The 13,008-nt window shown below is 40.3% G+C and overlaps 1 protein-coding gene across 3 annotated transcripts in view; it reads left to right on the forward strand.

Moving 5' to 3' along the window:
* The window catches only part of LOC106729231 (collagen alpha-1(XII) chain-like), a 40,751-nt gene that overhangs the window by 16,352 nt on the left and 11,391 nt on the right, over nucleotides 1-13,008 (forward strand). The gene's annotated exons all lie outside the window — the stretch shown is intronic.

Genomic DNA, 13,008 nt, shown 5'->3' on the forward strand with positions numbered 1-13,008 from the left:
GGCACCAGAGGCCTGCTGACAAGGGCCAGTGTGGTGCCAGCGCCAGCTGCACAGGGAGGCCGATGTTGGGCCCCTGCTAGACTGCACACAGTGCCCCACAGCCTGGGCTGGACCCAGCCTGGCTGGGGAGACCTCTCGGCCCCCGAGGGGTGGCCAGCCAGGCCCCATGAGGCCTGAAGAATTTTTTTAATGTGGTATAAGTTAATTTATTGATTATTTTCTCCTGCATATACTGCATAGTCTGCATAGTTTGGTGTTTGCAGGTTAATTTTATTTTTTGTTTGTTTCTTACTCATGCAGAATAATCCAGTTCGCTTTACATACTGATCCTCAATCCAGTAACCATGCTTTAATTCCATTACTAATTGTGAATGTCTTTGGATTATGGTGGATTTTCCATGCATATAATAATGCCATGCACATACAGTGACAGTTTTCTTGCTTAAAATTTGACCTTTATGCCTCCTATTTTGTTATTATTGTTATTGAATTATATCTGACTGCCTTCAGTACAGTATTGAATAGAAGGGGTGAAAGCTGGCATCTGGTTCTGGTTACAGAGAAAACACTTTTAATATTTGCATAATAATTGTATTGTTATTGATACCAAGTCCAAACTTTCTCTGCTTGCTGCATGACAGGCCAATAATTCAGGAGACGAGGTGTTGGGGCAAGGAATAGCAACTTGATTCAGAAAGCTGGCTGACCAAGAAGATGGCCAAATAATGTCCTGGAGAACCATCTTCTCCAAGTCAGAATTCAGGCTCCTTTTATACTAAAACAAGGAAAGGGAATGCTTGGTTGTTGCAAATTTCTTGATGTATGAATTCTTTGTTCTTGGAATCCATGTTCTTGCAGCTGTGCATGTGATTCAGATCCTGTTGTCCCTGTAAACTGTCCAACCAAACAAGTGTTATTTTCTATGTTGCAACTTGTTATCTTTATATGAAATGGATAAGTGTTAATATCCTTAAAGGTCAAAGCCTTGGGAACAGGCTCTCATGTATATTTCACCCTATTGGCAACACTGTTTTACAAAAGGTGCAGAACCAGCAAGACTAAGCCTAGGAAACAACACAGGGTTAAAGTCAAAGGAACAGGTCTAATATGGAGTCAGATTTGTTCTTTTCTATTCCATTGTCAGTTCACTTAGATAATCAGATTCAGGACGCTGCCTTCTTTCCTTTTGCTTTTTGTTTTCTAGTTTGTGGTTCTCTGAGATTATTTCTTCCTGCCTGGATTCTAAATATTATTGGATTAATCATGCTCCCTCATGTTAGATTCATTTTTCTATTTCCTCCCTCTGCACCTCACTTTCTAGTTCTGTCTAGTAAAAAGCCAGTTTTCAGTCTATTTCCTTCCAAAGAATATGGACAATACTGTTCATGGAATTTCTTTTGGTAAATAAATAAAGATGGCAATCTTTATTAGAGTTCTACCACAGGGGGAGAAGTAACTACAGCTGAAGTGACCTGGATAATTGCAGCCGCCTGCAGGACCTGGCTGCACAGTTGCTTCTGTAAAGCAGAATGGAATTGTCACTTTTGTTTTTGAACAAAAGGCAAGAACTTGCTGTCTTTTTATGTTCCTCTCCTGTGCTGTTTCGGCTATACCTTAAAAGTCCTGTACCTGGACTCTTAAGAAAATTAATTCCTGGTGCAGAATGCCTTCTCTTTATTCCAACATTGCTTATCCTGAAGTGTTTGTGCTGACTCATCAGAATGGGGTGTTAGTGCAGACATACATTACTGTGCATAGAGTAAGCCCATCCCCTGCCATGCCCACCTTCCTCACCCACTCCGGAAATTGCAAGAATAGGACCCAGAATATACATCTCTTAGAGAACCACAATTAGACAGTTGCTGTATTCTTAGAGTTAATAGTAGCAGCCCTCCTCTATGTAGCAAAACAGAAACACACACACTCAAACCCTCAGCACTTTAAAGAGCTGATTCTGGATATGCTGTACTTCATTTAAGCTTCATTTAGGTATTTTGATTTAGCAGGAAGCTGCCTAAGAACAATGGAGTGTCCAGTCTTATCTTGTGCAGAGACCAGAACTCGCCTGTGCTGATGCTCTCATTGCGGCTGCTGTGGCTGGTGCTGCCGCTGCGCTGTGACCACGGCCTGTCCTCCTTGTTCTTGTATAACTAATTATAATTTTCAAAGCAGTGTTAACCCCATTCTTTCTCAATCCAACTTTGCAGGATAGGCAATGCAGGTTTTCATATCCTAAGTTCTGTATATAAATGAAAATTGAAGTTCAGAGATGTGAAGTGGCCAGGATCAGAAGTGATTAAGTAGCAAACGTAGTCTAGTAGGATGAAAGTCTGTGTCCTTATGTTCTGGTTCCAAGTTTTAGCTACTTGAAAGGCAGGTCTGAGTCCTGGCTCTGCCACTGGCTGTCTTGGGAAGAATTGCTTAACTATTTCAAGCCACAGTTTCATTCTCTGTAAAATGATCTGATAACAGACCTTTTTATGATTGTTTGTCTTCTAAGTGAGGTAATGTGAATTAAGCCCTTAGCACAATGATCACTAAAGGAAGTGCCCAGCATTACTATTTATTATCATTATTACTATTACTACTACTACTACTACCAATGCTGCTAAATTTTCACATTACCCCAAATATATCCTTTTACAGGTTGCATAGTGTTTTTGTTTGTTTGTTTGCTTTTATTGAGATATAATGGGTATATAACTTTATATTAGGTTCTGGTATATAACAATGATTTGATATTTATATCTATTGTGAAGTGATTACCACACTAAGTTTACTTAACATCCATCATTATATATACTTACACATTTTTTTTCTTGTGATGAGAATCTACTTCCTTAGTAATACTGGATATTTTATATGGTGTTATTACTTATAGTCACCATGCTGTGTGTGTCATGACCCCCTGTTATTTATTTTGTAAATGGAAATTTTTATCTATTGGCCTCGTTCATCAGTATTGCCCCTCTCCTCACACCTGGCAACCACCAGTCTGTTCTCTGTATCTATGAGCTTATTTGGTTTTGTCTTACTTAGTTTCCACCTATAAGTGAAGTCATGCATGTTTATCTCTGTTTTTTTATTATTATTTATTTATGTGTATTATTTATTACTATTAATTTATTTCATTTAGCATAACACCCTCAGGGTCAATCCATGTTGATGCAAATAGCAAGATTTCATTATTTTTAATGACTTAATAGTATTTTGTTATACATATATACAGGCATAGCAGATTTTCTTTGTTCATCCAGTGATGGACGCTTCAGTTGTTTCTGTATCTTGATTACTGTAATTAATGCTGCAGTGAAGATGGGGATGCAGATCTCCTCTCAAATTAGTGTTTTCATTTTTTCCAGATAAATAAGGGTGGAATTGCTAGCCCTATTAGCCCTATTATCATATATTAGCCCTATTTTTAATATTTTGGAAAACTTCAATATTGTTTTACGTTGTGGATCCACTAATGTACATTCCCAACAGTCACAGGTTTCCCTTTTCTCCGTGTCTTGCCAACACTAGTTATGTCTTGTCTTTTTGATAATTGCCATCCTAACACATGAGAGGTGATAACTTATTGTGGTATTGATTTATGTTTCCCTGATGATTAATAATATTGATCTTTTTCATGTTTCAATTAGATTGGGTTTCTTTTTGTCGTCATTATTGAGTTCTAGAAGCTTTTTAAAAAATATATTCTGTATATCAGCCCTTTTCAGTTATATTATTTGCAGTTCTTTTCTCCCGTTTAAAGTTCCCCTTTCACGTTATTGTTAATTTCCTTTGCTGTGCAGAAGCTTTTTAGTTTGATATGATCCCACTTGGTTATCTTTATTTTTGTTTCCTTTGCTTTTGGTGTCAAATCCAAAAATTCACCACCAAGATTGATGTCAAGGAGTTTGCTGCCTATGATTTCTTATAGTACTTTTATGGTTTCAGGTCTTACATTCAAGTCCTTCATACATTTTCAGTTGACTTTTGTGTATGGCACTAAGATAGGGGTCCATTTTCACTCTTTTGCACATAGCTATACAGGTTTCCCAACACGGTTTAGTGAAGAAACTGTCCTTCCTCCATTGTGTATTCTTGGCTCTCTTGTCATAAATTATTGATGATATATGCATGGATTCATTTATAAGCTTTGTTCTGTTCCATTGATATGTGTGTTTGTTCCCAAGCCAACACCACACTGTTTTGATTATTTTCACTTTGTAATGAAAGTTGCTTCCTTTTATAGTTTTGCCGGGAGCTATTTTCATGACTAGTCGATGAATTTTATTAAATACCTTTTTACATTTATCCTACTTAATCATTATTTTCTCATTGTGCTTTTCTGCTAGTGGGATAATTTACACAGTTATTTTTGAATTTTGACCAGTCTTGCATTTTCCAATATAGTCTACTATTATTCTGTTATGTTTACATAATGGCTTAAATCATATAATAAAATTTTGTTTGAATATGTACAGCATAGTCCTTCAGTTATATATATATATATATTCCTTTTCATACTCTTTTTCATTATGATTTATTAGAGGATATTGAAAATGTTTCTCTGTGCTATACAGTAGGACCTTATATTTTATTTATTTTCTATGTCATAGTTTGTATCTATAGTAGTTTGTATCTGCTTATCCCAAATGCCTAATTTTTCCCCCTTCCTGCTTTCCACTTGGTAATCATAAGTTTGTTTTTTATGTCTGTGAGTCTGTTTCTGTTTTGTAAATAAATTCACTTGTGGCATATTTTAAATTCCACATGTAAGTGATACCATGTGGTATTTGTCTTTATCTAACCAACTTACTCACTATGATAATCTCTAGGTCCATGCATGTTGCTGCAGATGGTATCATTTCATTCTTTTCTATGGCTGAGTAGTATTCTAGTGTGTGTGTGTATGTATACATAGATGTATATATAAAACACTTCTTTATCCATTTATCTGACAAGGGACATTTAGGTTGCTTCCTTGTCTTCACTGTTGTAAATAGTGCTGCTTGAACATTGAGACGCATGTGTCTTTCAAATTTAGTGTTTTCTCTGGGTAAGCCCAGGAATGGGATTGTTGGATCACATGGTAGCTCAACTTTTAGTTTTTTAAGGAACTTCCATACTGTTTTCCATAGTGGTTTACCAATTTACAGTCTCACCAACAGTGTAGAGGGTTCCCTTTGCCCAATATCTCCAGCACTTGTTACTTGTAGACATTTTAATGATGGCCACTCTGAGTGGTGTGAGGTGATACCTCATTGTAGTTTTAATGTGAATTTCTCTAATAATTAGCAATGTTGAGCATCTTTTCATGTGCCTGTTGGCCATTTGTAGTTTTCTTAGGAGAAATGACTATTTAGCTCTTCAGCCTATTTTGGGGTTTGGGTCAATCTTTTGTTGTTGTTACTGAGTTTTATGTGCCATTTGTATATTTTGGGAATTAAGCCCTTTTTGGTCGCATTGATTGCAGATATTTTCTTTGATTTCATAATTTATCTTTCATTTCCTTTATGGTTTGTTTTGCTGTGCAAAAACTTAAAAGTTTGATTAGGTCCCATTTGTTTATTTGTGCTTTTATTTCTTGCCTTGGGAGACTGACCTAAGAACACATTGCTACAGTTTACATCAAAGAATGTTTTGTGTATGTTCTCTTCTAGGAGTTTCATGGTGTCATGTCTTGTATTTCAGTCTTTAAGCCATTTTGAGTTTATTTTTTGTATATGGTGTGAGGGAGTGTCCTAACTTCATTCATTTATATGCTGCTGTCCAGTTTTCCCAACACTATTTGCTGAAGAGATTCTCTTTCCTCCATTGTATATTCTTGCCTCCTTTGCTGAAGATTAATTTACTATAGGTCCGTGTGTTTATTTCTGGGCTCTGTGTTCCATTCCATTGATCCATATGTCTGTTTTCATGCCAGTACCACACTGTTTTGATTACTGCAGCTCTGTAGAATAGTCTGAAGTTTGGGAGGGTCATTTGTCCAGCTTCATTCTTTTTCTTCAATATTGCTTTGGCAATTCTGGGTCTTTTGTGATTCCATGTAAATTTTAGGATAAAAGGGCAAACCTAGCAAAAAAGATCATCAACTGTAAACATAAAGAGAGGAGCCAGCAGGACAGTCTGAAGGGTGTTCTTGCAATATAATTGGGCCCCATACCAGCCCAGGGTGAGCAACCTACAAGCTGAAAAATAAGTCACAAAGACCCTTAAACAGGAATGAAAGTTCTAAGCCCCATGTCAGGCTCCCCAGTGTTCTGGCATTGGGAGGAGGAGGAGACCCCAGGACATCTGGTTTTGAAGGCCGCTGGGGCTTAGCTCTAGGAGCCCCATGGGACTGGGGCAAATGGAGACTTCATTCTCTTAGTAAGCATACACGCAATCTCATGTGCACCAGGTTCAAAGGCAGAGACAGTGACTTCATAGGACCTTGGGCCAGACCTGCCTCCTGGTTTTGGAAGGTCTTCTGATGACTTAGGGGATGGCTGCAGCTCACCCAGGGGACATAAAAGCTGATGGGAGACATTCTGGGAGTGTTCATCTACATGAGCTCTCCTGGAGGCTGACACCTTGATTGGATCATTAACACCAAGACCTAGCCCCAGGCAACAGCCTGTAGGCTTAAGTGCTGGGAAGCCTCAGGGCAAACAACATACTTGGTGGGAACAGAGCTCCACCCATTAGCAGGCTTCCTGAGCCAAAAATACCTCTCGACATGACCCTACCCACCAGAGGTCCAGGAACAAGCTTCACTCAGCAGTGGACAGGCACTGATTTCTTCTGCCAGGAAACCTGTATAAGCCTCTAGTCTAGCCTCATCCAACAGGGAGCAGATACCAGAAGGAAGAAAACAATCCCAAAGCCTGTGGAAGGAATCCACAAACACAGGCCAGATTCCACACTGGGACCAGCTGGACCCTGGCCCTTGGTTGACAAGAGAGGAGTGTCCTGCTGGGACACATAGGACATCTCCCACATAGGGCCACTTCTCCAAGGTCGAGAACATAATTAACCTACCTAAAAATACAAATAGAAAGATGACAGAATGAGGTGGCAGAGGAGTGCTTCCCAGGCCAAAGCACAAGGTACAACCTCAGAAGAAGAAATGTGAATAGGAAATAGACAGTTTATCTGAGAAAAAGTTTAAAGATGGCAAAGATGTTCAGAGAACTCAAGAGGAGTATAAATGCACAGTGAAATTTTTAGCAGAGAGTTGGAAAGTATAAAGAACCCAAACAGACTTAAAAAATAAAATCACTGAAATGATTTTAACAATCTAACACACTAGAAGGAACCAAGAATAGACTAAATAAGGCAGAAGAATGAATCAGTGAGCTAGAAGACAGATTAGTGGAAATCACTAATTGCAGAACAGAAAAAAAAAAAAAAATGAAAAGAAATGAGGATAATTTAAGAGGACTCTGGGAAAACATGAAGAGCACTAACATTCACATTATAGGGGTCCCAGAAAGAGGAGCGAGAGAGAAAGGACATGAGAAAATTTTTGGAGAGGTAATAACCTCAAACTCCCTGAACTTGGGAAAGGAAACAGTCACCCAAGTTTAGGACACAGAGTCACACATGGGATCAACCCAAAGAGGAACACACGGAGGCACATGGTAATCAAATTGACAAAAATTAAGGATAAGGAGAAAACATTAAAATTAGCAGGAGAAAAGCAACAAAATAACATACAAGGGAGCTCCCATAATGTTATCAGCTGATTTCTCAGCAGAAAGTCTACAAGCCAGAAGGGAGTGACGTGACATGTAAAGTGATGAGAGAGAAAAACTTACAACCAAAAATACTCTATCCAGGAAGGCTCTTGTTCAGATTTGATGGAGAAATCAAAAGCTTCACAGATAAAAGCTGAAAGTATTAAGCACCACCAAACCAGCTTTACAGCAAATGTTAAAGGAACTTCTCTAGTCCTCAAACCATAAGAAAAGAGAAGAAAAAGAAGAAAGAAAGAAAAAAAAAAAGACCTACAAAAGATTGCTTTGGCAAATTTGGAGTTTTTAATGGTTCCACATAAATTTTGGAATTGTCTGTTCTAGTTCTGTGAAAAAATGTCCTGAGTGTTTTGACAGGGGTTGCCTTGGATCTGCAGGTTGCTTTGGGTAGTGTGGCCATTTTGATAATGTTGATGCTTCCAGTCCAAGAGCACAAGATATCTTTCCATTACTTTGTATCATCAATTTCCTTCATCAATGTTTTACCGTTTTCAGAGTATAGGTAACCTCATTGGTTAAGTTTATTTCTAGGATTTTAATGTTGTTTTTGATGCAGTGGGAATGTTTATGCCAGTTATAACATTCTGGTTTTCGAAGTAAAAAAAAAAATGAATGAAAGGCCACATGGCAAAGTATCCTTCTCTCTTCTGTGTGACTTGTGTTCCATTACCTTTGTGTGGTGCATCTCCTTTATCCAGTCGTCTGTCATTAGGCACTTGGGATGCTTTCGTGTCTTGTCAGTTGTAAATAGTGTTGCTGTTAATGGTGGGGTTCATGTATCTGTTTGAATTAATTCTTATTTTGTGTTTGGCTTTATTCCTTTAATAACTATGTAAGTTTAAAAAGCTAAAGCTCTAAACATTTTTAGAGACAAGTAACAGTACATAGATGTAAATTCTTTTTAAAGTGCAGTAAAAACAGCTGATAGGCTCATGAGGGATTTCCTTTTCTGTGAATGCTTTTCTTTTTTCTTGCTTCCTTTAGAATTCTGTCATTATCTTTAAATTTCACTTTTTGAATGCTGATATGTCTTACTGTGGGTCTGTTTGAGCTGATCTCATTTGGGACTTTCTGATTCCTGTGCCTGGATATCCATTTTCTTTTTCAGATCAGGGACGTTTTCAGCCATAATTTTATCAGATGTTTTCTCACCCTTTCTCTCTCCCTTCAGGGACCCCTATAATGTGAGTGTTACTATGCTTGATGCTGGCTTAGAATCCCTTAAACTCATGTAACATGCTTTTTCTTGCTCTTCTGATTGGGTGCTTTTCATTATTCTGTCATCCAGATTGCTAATGTATCATCTGTATTGCCTAATTTTCCATGTTACCTACACTTCTGCTCTGACTGGTTCTTTTTGTATATTTTCTAGTTCTTTTTAAAAATTCTCCCTGTGTTCATCTGTTCTTTTTCCCAGTTCAGTTCTCGTTGTTATTACTATTGCTTTGACACTCTTTGTCAGGTAAATTATCTCTTTTCACTATGGTTATTTTCTTATTCTTCCATTGAAAACATATTCCTGTCTTCTCATTTTAAGTCTCTGTATCACTGTGAAATTAGGTAAAAGTTACCTGTCCCAGAGTTAAAAGTGTGTCCTTGTGTGAGTGTGTTCCTGTGCAGCCTTCTGTGCCCAGAGTTGGACCTGAAGTGATCCTGGGCTGCCCTCTTCCCCCGGGACGTGCTGGCAGCCCCTGCAATGGAGCAGCAGAGCCGGAGTCAGAGGGACTGGAGCCAGTTCCAGGTTTGAGCAGGGGCTTCTCCTCTGCTCAGTGACTGTTCCAGCTGTTTCAGGGGTGGCATGGGGTCCTGTGGACTGGAGCAGGATCTCTGTAGGAGTGGGGTTCTCCTGGGTGTGGTGGCAGTCTCTGCTTTGGTTTGGGTTGTGGCTGAGGCCTGAGGGCTTTTAGCGGCCCTTCTGTACTGGATTTACCTTTTCTGCAGTGTGCACACCTTGGCTAGAGGGTAGGTCGGGACAGAGAGACTGGGGCCGCAGCCTTGAGCTGGCCCCACCCCCTGTCAGGTGTGCACAGGAAAGTGAGTTCTGGGGATGGCAGGCCCTGCCCTGGTGTTAGTGCTGTTCCCTGCAGAGGGTGTGCGGGGACACTAGCTGGCCGTGACTGCTGGCTGTCTTTTCAGAGTCAGGGCCACATCCAGGCCAGCGCCACTTTCTCCCACGGTGTGCACGCTCACTGGCAGTGGAAGCCTCCGCCTGAGTGGGGAGCAGCACCAGAACATGAAGGGTGGGAGCAGGAGCCTGGGGGAGTCCGCGGGGCCCCCCAAGCCACCCCTGCAAGCTGGCCAGAGCCCCAGGCAGTGTTCAGCCTGCTGTGTCCCTGCTGCTATGGGGAGTCAGCGGGTCTCTGCACAGGCTTTTCAAGAGCATAGTCTCAGCTTCTTACAGGCTCCAGCAAGCCCGCTGGTGTTCACCCAGCTGAGGGGCTCATAGTCCCAGTGCTGGGCCCCATGCCTGGGTTCCTGAAGCGTGGTTCGGACCATGATGTAAGGTGCAGGTGGTTGTCAGGGCTGGAGTACTGCTAGGAACTCATGCTGTCTGAGCACGGATGCCCACAGCTCCTAGTATGTGTGGCTGGTGGGGGGCCCTGCAGGGAGCGGTTCTGAGTCTCTCTGGCACAGACAGATGGGGATCGTTGTGATTATTCCTTGCAAAGATGGTTACAAGGACAGGATATGCTGTCTGGTTTTCCAGGAGCTTGAATATTATACTGTGTGATGTGCCCCAGCTGCATAGTGTGAGTAGCATGACTGCAGGTGCTCTGGGTCCAGGAATGCAAACTCCAATTATGCTCTTGGTAACCAAAGGAGCAGGTCCTAAAGGGGCATATTTACCATAAATGCTCTTAAACGTGTCAGTCATGGGGAAACACCAGATTAAGAAGTAGATGCTGTCTGAGTTTAGCATTGAATTATTATTAAATGTAATGTACCTGTAAGATTCTGGGTAAAAAATGGTGCAATGACAAGTGGAAATGATCCAGATAGTACATACAATAAGAAATGAAGTCCTGAATTTAATCATCTTGTCTGATTTTCTCAGTGGGTAATAAATGATTAGGGTTTTGACTAATGTTGTTTTGATTAAACTGTAGAATGTGATGAGTTGTGAGGTGTGAAAGTCTAAGGACATTTGTAGTAAGGTTAGCATTGTCATGATATAGTTCTGGGGGTAAATGATTCCTGGGATAGATGAAGTGGGCTGGCTATGTGTGCTGGGGGAAGAAGACAGGTTGCTGATGCAAGCGGAGGCACTAGCAGAGAGGAAGCCTAGTGAAAAGTGAAGGCTAATGTCACTCAGTTGATTCAGGAAGAATGAGCTGATAAGGCTGGTTAATAGGCCGTAAGGTGTAGTATTATGTCAGAAGGTATAATTTTTGATAATCATGTTAATGGTATTAATGTAATGTTTGGGATAATGGGTTTTAGCCTTGAAGAAGGTTAAGACTTTGTACATAATCAGTACCGTAGGCATTGGATCCCACAGCTATTATTGATCGTCCTGGGCAGCCTCACAGGCAGGGAGCACTGATAGTAGGTGTTATGGTAGCTGAAGCAGAATGGGTGCTGAGCATGGTGACAGTTGCTGTAATGAGTAATGATGATATTGTGCCACCTAAGTGTAGTAATAAGGGTAATAATTGTGATTTACATATTAGTATCCATTAAGGACACTGTAAATGCCAAAGTGATAGTAATATAGACTAACGCCATTTGATAATTATGAAGTTAATTATTTTATGAGTCAAGATAATGTTTTTGTTTTAACTAATTATCATACATTCATTCTAACCCTCTTTAATTCATTCATAGGCTAACCTTATAGCTACTAGCAATGAGATTACAGGTTGTGCCGTGAAGAGTTTAGTTTTTGTTATTCTTTTGAGATGCTCAGGGTAGGGGTAGGAGGAGGCCAATTTCTAGGTCAAATAACAGAGAAGTAGTGACAACTGAGAGTAAATAAATGGAGAAGGTGGGCGTGTTGGCCCTGTAGAGTCACAGTCACATGTGTGTGGCTTGATTTTTCTGGACAGACACTTACTAGCAGAGGTCAGAGAGTGACAGGACAAGCTGTGAGTCTGGCAGTGCACTGGAGAGTGATGGCAGCACAAGCTTTATTGTTTTTTCTCCAGTTACATGGAAAGCCGTAGGTTGGAAGTCAGTTGTAATTTTAAGTCTGAAGAATAAAATGCTCATCAATAGATAGCAGCCTATAGGAACAATCACACTTTATATACAAAACGCTCTATCAGACCGCTGGTTGCAATCCAGTGATTAGATGTAAAGTGAAATTTCAGTTGGTGTAGAAAGCACAGAATGAGAAAAGTAGAGCCAATAATTTTGTGTAGTCAGTGGAAGCTTTTAGCCATAAAAACTACTGAGCCAAAACTCCATCTGCAGTTGTGAATTTTATATTCTCCTGAGGCTCGCAGTGATGTAAAATAAGTTCCCAGAGGAACTGTAATGAATCAGACAAAGTACTGTTTGTGACTTCTTTATGTTAGATGATGGTGAGTGCAAGTGAGGGGAACTTCAGAGGCTCACAGAACTGAAGAATTAGGTTATTATGGGACCTGTGTGTGGTCAGTGTGGTGGTGTAAGGTGGTATGTGCATGTATTTTTATCTTTTTTCTGATCAGAAGGTAGATAGTCGCTTTAGGATCTATGTGCATTTGCCTGTGTGTGTGTGTAGGTGTGGTGAGAATTTGGTAGTGGGGAGAAACACTGTAACCTTAACCACTCTGTACTGAGAGCTGTAGGACCTCCTTCTCTGCTAAAAAATGACCCTGCTCTTGTCGCCACATTGCCATTCGTGACAGCACTTCTTTGTCATGAGTGTATGTAATGTCCTGTTTGTCATGGACCAATGCAGTGCATCCATTTGTAGTTCATAAAGTCATTTATATTTTAAACAAAAAGCACTTATGCGTGATGGATTTTATGTTTTTACTTTTACTTACCCTGGTGCCCGACTTAATTATAATAGAAGACCCATTTCCTGAGACAAAGTTGACTTGTTGTTAAGAGACAGGAGCACTTGTGAGCACATCCTCACCGTTTGTCCTGACTGATGCATGACTTAATGTCATCACAAGAAGAATTTCCCGAGGAAAAGCCTATGGTCTTCCTCAGAACCTCAGGGAGCAGGTCACAGATGGACTCCAGGTGGATCCCTTTCCAAGGTAGACCTTGGTTCAAGGTAAAGTTCCAGTACTTGGCACCCCTGAGACCCTTAGGTGATTCACACCCCCTCTGTCTTCTCACCCAT

Source organism: Camelus ferus, chromosome 17, assembly GCF_009834535.1.
Source record: "Camelus ferus isolate YT-003-E chromosome 17, BCGSAC_Cfer_1.0, whole genome shotgun sequence".
Taxonomy (NCBI): domain Eukaryota; kingdom Metazoa; phylum Chordata; class Mammalia; order Artiodactyla; family Camelidae; genus Camelus; species Camelus ferus.